This window comes from Bos javanicus, chromosome 3 (assembly GCF_032452875.1).
Source record: "Bos javanicus breed banteng chromosome 3, ARS-OSU_banteng_1.0, whole genome shotgun sequence".
Lineage (NCBI taxonomy): Eukaryota > Metazoa > Chordata > Mammalia > Artiodactyla > Bovidae > Bos > Bos javanicus.
Window position 1 is genome coordinate 10,827,956 of NC_083870.1, and position 13,007 is coordinate 10,840,962.

The 13,007-nt window shown below is 41.3% G+C and overlaps 1 protein-coding gene across 1 annotated transcript in view; it reads left to right on the forward strand.

Annotated features, from left to right (window-relative positions):
• Positions 1 to 12,058: 12,058 nt before the first annotated feature.
• LOC133238774 (gamma-interferon-inducible protein 16-like) overlaps positions 12,059 to 13,007 on the forward strand; it is a 46,419-nt gene continuing 45,470 nt past the window's right edge. Inside the window, exon 1 of the mRNA XM_061402248.1 lies at positions 12,059 to 12,313. The gene's annotated coding sequence lies outside the window, so the exon portion shown is untranslated. The remainder of the gene's footprint in view (positions 12,314 to 13,007) is intronic.

The window sequence follows — 13,007 nt, forward strand, 5'->3', positions numbered from 1 at the left end:
TAGTGTATTTTAGATGCTTAAATATTACCTATTGTTAAATATTTTTTGAATTAAAAAAAATAAGACAGAAGAACTTTCTTCTAAGCATACAAAACCAAGAGAATGATTGGTTGTCTCTGTGAATATGTATGTACATGATGTATGCTAATGCATACATGTATGTGTATGTATATGTACATATGTGTGTGTTTGGGCCATAAAAGCCAAACCTAAAGGATGAGATGAATATTATTCAGCTGAATTGCCAAAGCCAAAGATTGATTTTAATCTGCAAATTGATTATTGTCATTTCCTCTAATATTGAATCCACTGAATTTCCAAGCCGATTGTGGCCATGGCATGAAATAACTAACTCCCCCCTCAGAGGAGTCTAGAATTTGTCTTGCTGTCATAGAACCAGTAACAAACATCTTAACTGTGCTGACATTTCCTCCTCCCTTCCTATCTCTCCTCTCTAACTGAATTATCTTGTTTTGTACAACTGAGTATCTGTCTCTGTTTCCATCCATAAGTTTCATCCTCCTGAGAGTGCAATTCTATAAACCTTAACTAGCTTGGCAAACTGAAGGGTTTTTAGCATTCCTTTGCTTCATGTATTAAAATGTCAAACTGCACAGTAAGAATTATTTCTGGAGTTATTTCTCCACTGATCTCCAGTAGCATATTGGGCACTTACCGACCTGGGGAGTTCATCTTCCAGTGTCCTATCATTTTGTCTGTTCATACTGTTCATGGGGTTCTCAAGGCAAGAATACTTAAGTGGTTTGCCATTCCCTTCTCCAGTGGACCACATTATGTCAGACCTCTCCACCATGACCCGTCTGTCTTGGGTGGCCCCACATGGCATCGTTTAGTTTCATTGAGTTAGACAAGGCTGTGGTCCATGTGATCAGATTGGCTAGTTTTCTGTGATTATGGTTTCAGTGTGTCTGCCCTCTGATGTCCTCTCACAACACCTACCATCTTGGAGCCAAGGCAAAAACAATACCCAGCTGTGGATGTAACTGGTGATAGAAGCAAGGTCCAATGCTGTAAAGAGAAATATTGCATAGGAACCTGGAATGTTAGGTCCATGAATCAAGGCAAATTGGAGGTGGTTAAACAGGAGATGGCAAGAGTGAATGTCGACATTCTAGGAATCAGCGAACTAAAATGGACTGGAATAGGCAAATTTAATTCAGATGATCATTATATCTACTACGGTGGGCAAGAATCCCTTAGAAGAAATGGAGTAGCCATCATGGGCAACAAAAGAGGCCAAAATGCAATACTTGGATGCAATCTCACGAACGACAGAGTAATCTCTGTTTGTTTCCAAGGCAAACCATTCAATATCACAGTAATCCAAGCCTATGCCCCAACCAGTAATGCTGAAGAAGCTGACATTGAACGGTTCTATGAAGACTACAAGACCTTTTAGAACTAACACCCAAAAAAAGATGTCCTTTGCATTATAGGGGACTGGGATGCAAAAGTAGGAAGTCAAGAAACACCTGGAGTAACAGGCAAATGTGGCCTTGGAATATGGAATGAAGCAGGGCAAAGACTAATAGAGTTTTGTCAAGAGAATGGACGGGTCATAGCAAATACTCTCTTCCAACAACACAAGAGAAGACTCTACACATGGACATCACCAGATGGTCAACACCATTATATTCTTTGCAGCCAAAGATGGAGAAGCTCTATACAGTCAGCAAAAACAAGACCGGGAGCTGACTGTGGCTCAGATCATGAACTCCTTATTGCCAAATTGAAGAAAGTAGGGAAAACCACTAGACCATTCAGGTATGACCTAAATCAAATCCCTTATGATTATACAGTGGAAGTGAGAAATAGATTTAAGGGACTAGATCTGATAGATAGAGTACCTGATGAACTATGGAAGGAGGTTCATAACATTGTACAGGAGACAGGGATCAAGACCATTCCCATGGAAAAGAAATGCAAAAAAGAAAAATGACTGTCTGAGGAGGCCTTACAAATAGCTGCGAAAAGAAGAGAAGTGAAAAGTAAAGGAGAAAAGGAAAGATAAAAGCATCTGAATGCAGATTTCCAAAGAATAACAATGAGAGATAAGAAAGCCTTCCTCAGTGATCAATGCATAGAAATAGAGGAAAACAACAGAATGGGAAAGACTAGAGATCTCTTCAAGAAAATTAGAGATACCAAGGGAACATTTCATGCAAAGATGGGCTCGATAAAGGACAGAAATGGTATGGACCTAACAGAAGCAGAAGATATTAAGAAGAGGTGGCAAGAATACACAGAAGAACTGTACAAAAAGATCTTCATGACCCATATAATCACACTGGTGTGATCACTCACCTAGGGCCAGACATCCTGGAATGTGAAGTCAAGTGGGCCTTGGAAAGCATCACTATGAACAAAGCTAGTGGAGGTGATGGAATTCCAGTTGAACTATTTCAAATCCTGAAAGATGATGCTGTGAAAGTGCTGCACTCAATATGCCAGCAAATTTGGAAAATCAGCTGTGGCCACAGGACTGGTAAAGGTCAGTTTTCATTCCAATCCCAAAGAAAGGCAATGCCAAAGAATGTTCAAACTACTGCACAATTGCACTTATCTCACACACTAGTAAAGTAATGCTTAAAATTCTGCAAGCCAGGCTTCAGCAATACATGAACCATGAACTTCCTATGTTCAAGCTGGTTTTAGAAAAAGCAGAGGAACCAGAGATCAAATTGCCAACATCCGATGGATCATGGAAAAAGCAAGAGAGTTCCAGAAAAACATCTATTTCTGCTTTATTGACTATGCCAAAGCCTTTGACTGTGTGGATCACAATAAACTGTGGGAAATTCTGAAAGAGATGGGAATACCAGACCACCTGACCTGCCTGTTGAGAAACCTATATGCAAGTCAGCAACTGTTAGAATTGGACATGGAACAACAGACTGGTTCCAAACAGGAAAAGGAGTACGTCAAAGCTGTATATTGTCACCCTGCTTATTTAACTTCTATGCAGAATACATCATGAGAAATGCTGGGCTGGAAGAAGCACAAGCTGGAATCAAGATTGCCGGGAGAAATATCAATAACCTCAGACATGCAGATGACACCACTCTTATAGCAGAAAGTGAAGAGGAACTAAAAAGTCTCTTGATGAAAATGAAAGAGGAAAGTGAAAAAGGTGGCTTAAAGCTCAACATTCAGAAAACGAAGATCATGGCATCTGGTCCCATACCTTCATGTGAAATAGATGGGGAAACAGTGGAAACAGTGTCAAACTTCATTTTTGGGGGCTCCAAAATCACTACAGATGGTGATTGCAGCCATGAAATTAAAGATGCTTACTCCTTGGAAGGAAAGTTATGACCAACCTAGATAGCATATTCAAAAGCAGAGACATTACTTTGCCAACAAAGGTCCGTCTAGTCAAGGCTATGGTTTTTCCAGTGGTCATGTATGGATGTGAGAGTTGGACTGTGAAGAAAGCTGAGCACCGAAGAATTGATGCTTTTGAGCTGTGGTGTTGGAAAAGACTCTTGAGAGTCTGTGCAGGGAGATCCAACCAGTCCATCCTAAAGGAGATCAGTCCTGGGTGTTCTTTAGAAGGACTGATACTAAAGCTGAAACTCCAATACTTTGGCCACCTCATGGAAAGAGTTGACTCATTGGAAAAGACTCTGATGCTGGGAGGGATTTGGGGCAGTAGGAGAAGGGGACGACAGAGGAGGAGATGGCTGGATGGCATCACCGACTCAATGAATGTGAGTTTGAGTGAACTCTGGGAGTTGGTGATGGACAGGGAGGCCTGGCGTGCTGCAATTCATGGTGTCTCAAAGCGTCGGACGGGACTTAGAAACTGAAGTGAACTGAACTAGGTCGGTCATAACTTTTTTCCCAATGAGTAGGCGTCTTTTAATATCATGGCTGCAGTCAGCATCTGCAGTGATTTTGGAAACCCCCGAAATATAGTCAGCCATATTTTCGATTGTTTCCCCATCTATTTCCCATGAAGTGATGGGACCAGATGTCATGACTTTAGTTTTCTGAATGTTGCGCTTTAACCCAACTTTTCCCTCACCTCTTTCACTCTCATCAAGAGGCTCTTTATTTCTTCTTGGCTTCCTGCCATAAGGGTGGTATCATCTGCATATCTGAGGTTATTGATATTTCTCCGGAAATCTTGATTCCAGGTTGTGCTTCCTCTCGCCCAGCATTTCTCATGATATATTTGGCATATAAGTTAAATAAGCAGGGTGACAGTATACAGCCTTGACGTACTCCTTTTCTGATTTGGAACCAGTCTATTGTTTTATTTCCAGTTCTGACTGTTGCTTCCTGACCTGCATACAGGTTTCTCACGAGGCAGGTCAGGTGATCTGGTATTCCCATCTCTTTCAGAATTTTCCACAATTTGTGGTGATCTTCACAGTCAAAGGCTTTGGCATAATTAATAATGCAGAAATAAATGTTTTTCTGGAAGTCTCTTGCTTTCTTGATGATCCAGCATATGTTAGCAATTTGATCTCTGGTTCCTCTGCTTTTTCTAAAACCAGCTTAAACATCTGGAATTCATGGTTCATGTATTATTGAAGCCTGGTGTGGAGAATTTTGAGCATTACTTGACTAGCGTGTGAGATGAGTGTAATGTGCAGTAGTTTGCACATTCTTTGGCATTGCCTTTCTTTGGGATTGGAATGAAAACTGACCTTTTTCCAGTCTTTTGGCCACTGCTGAGTTTTCCAACATTGCTGGCATTTTGAGTGCAGCAGTTTCACAGCATCGTGTTTTAGGATTTGAAATAGCTTCACTGGAATTCCATCACCTCCACTACCTTTGCTCATAGTGATACTTTCTAAGGCCCACTTGACTTCACATTCCAGGATGTCTGGCTCTAGGTGAGTGTGAGTGATCACGCCATCATGATTATCTGTGTCATGATGATCTTTTTTGAAAGGTTCTTTTGTGTATTCTTGCCACCTCTTCTTAATATCTTCTGCTTCTGTTAGGTCCATCCCATTTCTGTCCTTTACTGAGCCCATCTTTGCATGAAATATTCCCTTGGTATCTCTCATTTTCTTGAAGAGATCTCTAGTCTTTCCCTTTCTATTGTTTTCCTCCATTTCTTTGCACTGGTCACTGAGGAAGGCTTTCTCATCTCTCCTTGCTGTTTTTAAGAACTCTGCATTCAAATAGGTATGTCTTTCCTTTTCTCCTTTGCTTTTTGCTTCTCTTCTTTTCACAGCTATTTTAAGGCCTCCTCAGATAGCCATTGTGCTTTTTTGCATTTCTTTTTCTTAGAGGTGGTCTTGATCCCTGTCTCCTGTACAGTGTTATGTAACTCCAACCATAGTTCATCAGGCATTCTGTCTTTCAAATCTAGTCCCTTAAATCTATTTCTCCCTTCTACTGTATAATTGTAAGGGATTTGATTTAGGTCATACCTGAATGGTCTAGTGGTTTTCCCTACTTTCTTCAATTTAAGTCTGAATTTGGCAATAAGTTGTTTGTGGTCTGAGGCACAGTCAGCTCCCGGTTTTGTTTTTGCTGACTGTATAGAGCTTCTCCATCTTTGGCTGCAAAGAATATAATCAGTCTGATATTGACGTTGACCATCTGGTGATGTTCATGTGTAGAGTCTTCTCTTGTGTTGTTGGAAGAATGTGTTTGCTATGATCAGTCCGTTCTCTTAGCAAAACTTTATTAGCTTTTGCCCTGCTTCATTCCATATTCCAAGGCCAAATTTGCCTGTTACTCCAGGTGTTTCTTGACTTCCTACTTTTGCATTCCAGTCCCCTATAATGAAGAAGACATATTTTTTGGGTGTTAGTTCTAAAAGGTCTTGTAGGTCTTCATAGAACCATTCAACTTCAGCTTCTTCAGCGTTACTGATTGGGGCATAGGCTTGGATTACCGTGACATTAAATGGTTTGCCTTGGAAATGAACAGAGATCATTCTGTCATTTTTGAGATTGCATCCAAGTACTGCATTTCAGACTCTTTTGTTTACTATGATGGCTACTCCATTTCTTCTAAGGGATTCTTGCCTACCGTAGTAGATACAATGTTCATTTGAGTTAAATTCACTCATACCAGTCCATTTTAGTTTGTTGATTCCTAAAATGTTGATGTTCACTCTTGCCATCTCCTGTTTGACCACTTCCAATTTGCCTTGATTCATGGACCAAGGTTCCTATGCAATATTGTTTTTTACAGCATCAGACCTTGCTTCTATCACCAGTCACACCCAGAACTGGGTGTTGTTTTAGCTTTGGCTCTGTCTCTTCATTCTTTCTGGAATTATTTCTCCACTGATCTCCAGTAGCATATTGGGCACTTGCTGACCTGGAGAGTTCATCTTTCAGTGTTTGAAAGCATCTCCTGTGGAGGTACGGGTCAGCAGTGGACTGCCACAGGGAAAGGGGCTCTGGATGCAGTGGACTTGATATGGCATAAGTCATCTTGGAGGAGGTAGCCATTAACCCCACCACAGAGCTGCCAGACTTTACACAGGACTGGGAAAAAGACTCTTGGAGGGCACAAAAAGAACCTTCTATGCACTAGGACCCAGGAAAAAGGAGCAGTGACCCCACAAGAGACTGAACCAGACTTGCCTGTGATTATCTAGGAGTCTGCAGTGGAGGCGTGGGCAGGTGGTTGCTTGCTGCATGGTTGGGGGCAGTGAGTGTAGCAGTACATGCATCGGATCTTTTGAAGGAGGTCGCCATCATCTTCATTACTTCCACCATAGTTTGAAAGTGAAAGTGAAGTCGCTCAGTCGTGTCCGACTCTTTGCCACCCCATGGACTGTAGCCCAACAGGCTCCTCCATACGTGGGATTCTCCAGGCAAGAATACTGGAGTGGGTTGCCATTTCCTTCTCCAGAAGATCTTCCCAACCCAGGGATCGAACCCGGGTCTCCTGCATTGCAGACAGACGCTTTACCATCTGAGCCATCATAATTTGGCCTCAGGTAAATAACAGGGAGGGAACACAGTTCTGTTCAGCCGCTCAGTCATGTCCGACTCTTTGCGACCCCATGAATTGCAGCTCACCAGGCCTCCCTGTCCTTCACCAACTCCCGGAGTTCACTCAGACTCACGTCCATTGAGTCAGTGATGCCATCCAGCCATCTCATCTTCTGTCGTCCCCTTTTCCTCCTGCCCCCAATCCCTCCCAGCATCAGGGTCTTTTCTAATGAATCAACTCTTTGCATGAGGTGGCTAAAGTACTGGAGTTTCAGCTTTAGCATCATTCCTACCAAAGAACACCCAGGACTGATCTCCTTTAGAATGGACTGGTTGGATGTCCTTGCAATCCAAGGGACTCTTAAGAGTCTTCTCCAACACCACAGTTCAAACGCATCAATTTTTCAGCGCTCAGCTTTCCTCACAGTCCAACTCTCACATCCATACATGAGCACTGGAAAAACCATAGCCTTGACTAGATGGACCTTTGTTGGCAAAGTAATGTCTCTGCTTTTGAATATGCTGTCTAGGTTGGTCATAACTTTCCTTCCAAGGAGTAAGCGTCTTTTAATTTCATGGCTGCAATCACCATCTGCAGTGATTTTGGAGCCCAGAAAAATAAAGTCTGACACTGTTTCCACTGTTTCCCCATCTATTTGCCATGAAGTGATGGGACCAGATGCCATGATCTTAGTTTTCTGAATGTTGAACTTTAAGCCAACTTTTTCACTCTTCTTTCTCACTTTCATAAAGAGGCTTTTTAGTTCTTCTTCACTTTCTGCCTTAAGGGTGGTGTCATCTGCATATCTGAGGTTATTGATATTTCTCGCAGCAATCTTGATTCCAGCTTGTGCTTCTTCCAGCACCACGTTTCTCATGATGTACTCTGCATAGAAGTTAAATAAGCAGGGTGAAATATACAGCCTTGACGTACTCCTTTTCCTATTTGGAACCAGTCTGTTGTTCCATGTCCAGTGCTAACTGTTGCTTCCTGACCTGCATAAAGGTTTCTCAAGAGGCAGGTCAGGTGGTCTGGTATTCCCACCTCTTGAAGAATTCTCCACAGTTTATTGTGATCCACACAGTCAAAGGCTTTGGCATAGTCAATAAAGCAGAAATAGATGTTTTTTTTGGAACTCTCTTGCTTTTTCCATGATCCATCGGATGTTGGCAATTTGATCTCTGGTTCCTCTGCCTTTTCTAAAACCAGCTTGAACATCAGGAATTTCATGGTGCACGTATTGCTGAAGCCTGGCTTAGAAAATTTTGAGCATTACTTTACTAGTGTGTGAGATGAGTGCAATTGTGAGGTAGTTTGAGCCTTCTTTGGCATTGCCTTTCTTTGGGATTGGAATGAAAACTGACCTTTTCCAGTCCTGTGGCCACTGCTGTATTTTCCAAATTTGCTGGCATATTGAGTGCAGCATTTTCACAGCATCATCTTTCAGGATTTGAAATAGCTCAGCTGGAATTCCATCGCCTCCACTAGCTTTGTTCGTAGTGATGCTTTCTAAGGCCCACCTGACTTCACATTCCAGGATATCTGGCCCAAGGTGAGTGATCACACCATCGTGATTATGAGTTGTGAAGATCTTTTTTGTACAGTTCTTCTGTGTATTCTTGCCATGTCTTCTTAATATCTTCTGTTTGTGTTAGGTCCATACCATTTCTGTCCTTTATCAAGCCCAGCTTTGCATGAAATGTTCCCTTGGTATCTCTAATTTTCTTGAAGAGATCTCTAGTCTTTCCCATTCTGTTTTTTCCTCTATTTCTTTGCATTGATCGCTGAGGAAGGCTTTGTTATCTCTCCTTGCTATTCTTTGAAACTCTGCATTCAGATGTTTTTATCTTTCCTTTTCTCCTTTACTTTTCACTTCTCTTCTTTTCGCAGCTATTTGTAAGGCCTCCTCAGACAGCCATTTTTCTTTTTTGCATTTCTTTTCCATGGGGATGGTCTTGATTCCTGTCTCCTGTATAATGTTATGAACCTCCTTCCATAGTTCATTAGGCACTCTGTCTACCAGATCTAGTCCCTTAAATCTATTTCTCACTTCCACTGTATAATCATAAGGGATTTGATTTAGGTCATACCTGAATGGTTTAGTGGTTTTCCCTACTTTCTTCAATTTGGCAATAAGGAGTTCATGATCTGAGCCACAGTCAGCTCCCGGTCTTGTTTTTGCTGACTGTATAGAGCTTCTCCATCTTTGGCTGCAAAGAATATAATCAGTCTGATTTTGGTGTTGACCATCTGGTGATGTCCATGTGTAGAGTCTTCTCTTGTGTTGTTGGAAGAAGGTATTTGCTATGACCAGTGCGTTCTCTTGACAAAACTCTATTAGTCTTTGCCCTGCTTCATTCCGTATTCCAAGGCCAAATTTGCCTGTTACTCCAGGTGTTTCTTGACTTCCTACTTTTGCATTCCAGTCCCCTATAATGAAAAGGACATCTTTTTTGGGTGTTAGTTCTAAAAGGTCTTGTAGGTCTTTATAGAACCATTCAACTTCAGCTTCTTCAGCATTACTGGTTGGGGCATAGGCTTGGATTACTGTGATATTGAATGGTTTGCATTGGAAATGAACAGAGATCATTCTGTCATTTTTGAGATTGCATCCAAGTACTGCATTTTGGATTCTTTTGTTGCCCATGAAGGCTACTCCATTTCTTCTAAGGGATTCCTGCCCACAGTAGTAGATATAATGATCATCTGAGTTAAATTCGCCCATTTCAGTCCATTTTAGTTGGCTGATTCCTAGAATGTTGACGTTCACTCTTGCCATCTTCTGTTTGACCACTTCCAATTTGCCTTGATTCATGGACCTAACATTCCAGGTTCGTATGCAGTATTGCTCTTTACAGCATCGGACCTTGCTTCTATCACCAGTCACATCCACAACTGGGTACTGTTTTTGGTTTGGCTCCATCCCTTTGTTCTTTTCCATCAACAGAAAATTGGATTAAAGATTTACTGAGCATGGCCCTGACCATCAGAACAAGATCCAGATTCCCCCTGTCAGTATCCCCCATCAGGAAGCTTCCATAGGCCTCTTATCCTTCTCCATTGGAGGGCAGATAGACTGAAAACCACAATCACAGAAAACTAACCAATCTAACCACATGGACCACGGACTTGTCTAACTCAATGAAACTATGAGCCATACTGTGTAGGATCACCCATGATGGACAGGCCATGGTGAAGAGTTCTGACAAAATGTGCTCCACTGCAGAAGGGAATGGCAAACCACTTCAGTATTCTTGCCTTGAGAACCCCATGATCAGTATGAACAGAACAGTATCAGTGATTTGCGATTCCTGAAAAATAAAGTCTGTCACTGTTTCCATTGTTTCCCCATCTATTTGCCATGAAGTTATGGGACCAGATTCCAATGATCTTAGTTTTCTGAATGTTGAGTTGTATGCTAACTTTTTACTCTTCTCTTTCACTTTCATCAAGAGGCTCTTTAGTTCGTCACTTTCTGCCATAAGGGTGGTGTCATCTGCATATCTGAGGTTACTGATATTTCTCCTGGCCATCTTGATTCCAGCTTGTGCTTCATCCAGCACAGTGTTTCTCATGATGTAGTCTGCATATAAATTAAATAAGCAGGATAACCTTGACATACTCCTTTCCCGATTTGGAACCAGTCTGTTGTTCCATGTCCGGTTCTAACTGTTGCTTCTTGACCTGCATACAGATTTCTCAGGAGGCAGGTCAGGTGGTCTGGTATTCCCATCTCTTTCAGAATTTTCCACAGTTTGTTGTGATCCACACAGTCAAAGGCTTTGGCTTAAGCAATAAAGCAGAAGTAGATGTTTTCTGGAACTCTCTTGCTTTTTCAATGATCCAGCAGATGTTGACAATTTGATCTCTGGTTCCTCTGCCTTTTCTAAAACCAGTTTGAACATCTGGAAGTTCATCATTCACATACTGTTGTAACCTGGCTTGGAGAATTTTGAGCATTACTTTACTAGCGTGTGAGATGAGTGAGATAAGGGTGAATGTTTTAGGTTCTATTTAAACCAATAGATAGCTTATAGATAATCACTCCCAGGAGTTTCAGACAAAAAAAAAAAAAAAAAAAGTAGAAAGATGGCTCTTCCAACTTCTCTTGCCACTGCTACACCAACAACAGGAAACAAGCATTAAGTAGCTGTTGAGGTCCTTTAATGGACCGGAACCTGGTGGTCCGGAGTCGACTGATAAGAAAGTAAAGGAGAGAGAAAAAGTCTGTTTTTTTGGTTTACACAGAAAGCCAATAAAGCCCCTGGCATGGGGCTTGCTCTGTTCATGGCGGCCTTAGGTGCCCTCTCGATGGGGTGAAGGTGCAGAGCGCCTTCTTGAGAGGGTCTTAGAAGCCTGGGAAGGAAAGTGAACTCAGAAAGTCTCTGTACTCCAAAGAAATAGCCTGAGAGAGAGAGGAAGGGAGGGAGAGAGAGAGAGAGAGAGAGAGAGAGAGAAAGAGAGAGAGAGAGAGAAAGCAAGACACGGGACCAAAGCTCTGATGGAGCAAATGTGTTTTAAGCAACAAGGTGTGGGCATATATACTGTAGTTATTATCAGCAAAGATAAAGATTAAAATTCCAGACTTCCAAACATAGGTGATCCATATTAAAAATAGAGAGAAAGAGTTGTAAATAATCACTTTTACCATATGGTTCACAAGAAGGAAGAGGGTACTTATCACCTTACAGGAAAACTAACGAAGGATATACCTGGATTCTTCAGCCCCAGGGAGACGCTTGCCTCTCCTTTTAATTCCTGAATATTCAGGAATTAATAAGGAACAGAGGATTCCTGACAGATACAAAACAGCACACAGGAAGCCTCCTGTTAAATGCTTTCTGACAAGTAGCCAGATGACTCATCTTACTTCTCTTATATTTGAGAATCATTCAAGTGAATATAGATTTTTAATGACCCACATGTAAGTCTTCTGGATAAAAAAGTTCTAATCTTGGAACTCTTTTCATCTACCAACATTTATAATAAAAAAAAAATTAGAGTGTAACCTTGCCATAATTTGTTGTTTTTGAGTAAGATATTTACAGGAAATAAACTGTTTTCTCTGACTGAGGAAATCGAAAGCTAAGAACATTGGTGGGAGGAGTCTCAATACTGTTTCATAACGTTCTCCTCTCTGGGAAAGCACCGTATGAGGCAGCCAGCACTAAATCAAGGGTTTTGACTAGTCAGTTCCCCTTTTCCCTGTTATCTTTCAAAATTTATTTTCCCTCTGCCCTTCAGGAGATTATACAATTCTGCAGTTCAGTCTCTAAGAGCTTTACTGATTTATTATCCTACTTAAAATAAACAGTGATTCTTGTATTTCTAAAGATAACCTCAAGATCTGGACCACTGTGGAAGACATCCCACTGAGGTAAGATGAGTAGGAATTCTTGTTGAGAGCTCTGGGTATCTGGTTGGTAACCTCAAGAGGACAAGGGGAGCTTTAGTCATAAAGAATTTGGGGGGAATGGATTGGTATCAACTATATTCAGAAAAGTGAAAACAGCAGTAACTTGATTCTAAACATTTACTGCCTAGGCAAATAATAGACATTTCATTCTACCACAACTGAAGCCTGAACAAAGGGAGATGCATGTTGACAATAGAAGATATTCAAATGTACTTCCCAGGCAACTATCAGCGTGAGTTATACTTAGAGACAGTACTTACTTTCCTTCCCTAAAAGATGCACAGGAAACTTAGTGGCTGTGGTGGGGGCCTGGGTAAAAGTCCAGATAGGGGCATGATAAAATATCATAAAATAATATTGAGTAAAAAACAGAACCAGATATAAAACTATATTGTGTGATATTATCCTAATTTTTGAAAACACACACACACACACACACACAGAGCAGAGCAGATTAGTTTCAATTTCACAAATGCAGTTATACAAAACATGGCTTCTTTACCTCCCTCAAGACAGTTAATTTTTCTTTCAGACTTCTGTACCTGCTGCCGGAGTTGTTATTTCACTCTCCTTTAGAATTACTTTCTGCTTTCCTGAAAATTAATGACTTTTTTCTGGTGGCACAGCATAGGAGAGATGCAGGGAGAGGCAATTA